Here is a 1257-nt window from a genome sequence, read left to right as displayed (position 1 = left end):
TCTGCTGGCCTGAGGCAAAAGTTGAAAGTAAGTTGTCGTACTGGGACTGGGAAACTTGGTAAAAAGGGAATTGAGCCAACGGCACGTGGTGTTCCCAAGCGGTCACCCATCCAAGTACTGACCACGCCCAATGTTGCTTAACTGCGGTGATCGGACGAGAACCGGTGTATTCAACATGGTATGGCCGTTGGCGAGAGAACGGAGCTTGAAACGTCCATACGAACCGCAAAGCGAGTTTCCTGGAGGTCTTTGTGGCGCGGGGGCGTTGGCAATGGTGCAGGGGTGTGCTCGGAGGTCGCCGTCGCGGAGCGGGCGCGGGTGGTTGTCGCGCTCCGCGGCGAAACGTAACCTAACTCGACTTAACCCCACTTCTCGTAACCTAACCCCAAAAAAACGCGCGCGCTGGCGCGCGCGCGCACACACACACGGGAAGTGTCTAGGGTTGTAATAATAATAATAATAATAATAATAATAATAATAATAATAATAATAATAATAATAATAATAATAATTACTGAAGGTGGTTGTGAAGGGGCCGGCGCTGTAGCGCAGGGGCAGCGTGCCTGCCTCGTAGCTGGGGGGCCCGGGTTCAATTCCCGGCCAGGCAAAGGAATTTTACCTCGTTCTAATGGCTGCTTTGAGGTCCACTCAGCCTGCTTGCTTAGGGGCTGTAGTGCCATGGGGGTTGGTCTGGTTTTCATTGTAAAGGACAAAGCAGGAGGATTTTTAGCAATAAGGTAATGCAGTAGTAGTAGTAGTAGTAGTAGTAGTTCTTCCCTCGTTAGCTTATGATTTGAATGTTTTGCACTGTCTTTCGATGTATATGAAGTAGGACAGATAGATAAAATCAGAGTGGAGTTGATAACAAGGCTAACAGATGCTGCTCTTTTTTTTAAAGGTGTGGTGGCCCTGAAAAGGGCCGTTTGTTAAGAATGCAGCAAGGCAGAAAACCTGGCACCTTACTTGGAGCTGGTGTATTTGGTAACTGCCTTGGTACCCTCACTGACGGCGTGCTTGGCCAGCTCACCGGGCAACAGGAGGCGGACGGCAGTCTGGATCTCCCGACTGGTGATGGTGGAGCGCTTGTTGTAGTGGGCCAGACGGGAAGCCTCAGCGGCGATGCGCTCGAAGATGTCGTTGACAAAGCTGTTCATGATGCTCATCGCCTTGCTGGAGATGCCAGTATCAGGATGTACCTGTTTAAGCACCTTGTAGATGTAGATGGCATAGCTTTCCTTCCTCTTGCGCTTCTTCTTC

At 50.6% G+C, this 1257-nt stretch overlaps 1 non-coding gene across 1 annotated transcript; it reads right to left on the bottom strand.

The window, feature by feature from the left end:
* Positions 1-73: 73 nt before the first annotated feature.
* Positions 74-192, bottom strand: LOC137500655 (5S ribosomal RNA). The gene has a single exon (XR_011018163.1). It is a non-coding gene; the product is annotated as a 5S ribosomal RNA (ribosomal RNA).
* Between the last annotated feature and the right edge of the window lie 1065 nt (positions 193-1257).

Source organism: Anabrus simplex, chromosome 4 (assembly GCF_040414725.1).
Source record: "Anabrus simplex isolate iqAnaSimp1 chromosome 4, ASM4041472v1, whole genome shotgun sequence".
Classification (NCBI taxonomy): domain Eukaryota; kingdom Metazoa; phylum Arthropoda; class Insecta; order Orthoptera; family Tettigoniidae; genus Anabrus; species Anabrus simplex.
Note: the sequence above shows the minus strand (reverse complement) of the source record. Positions and strands in the feature narration are given on the sequence as shown.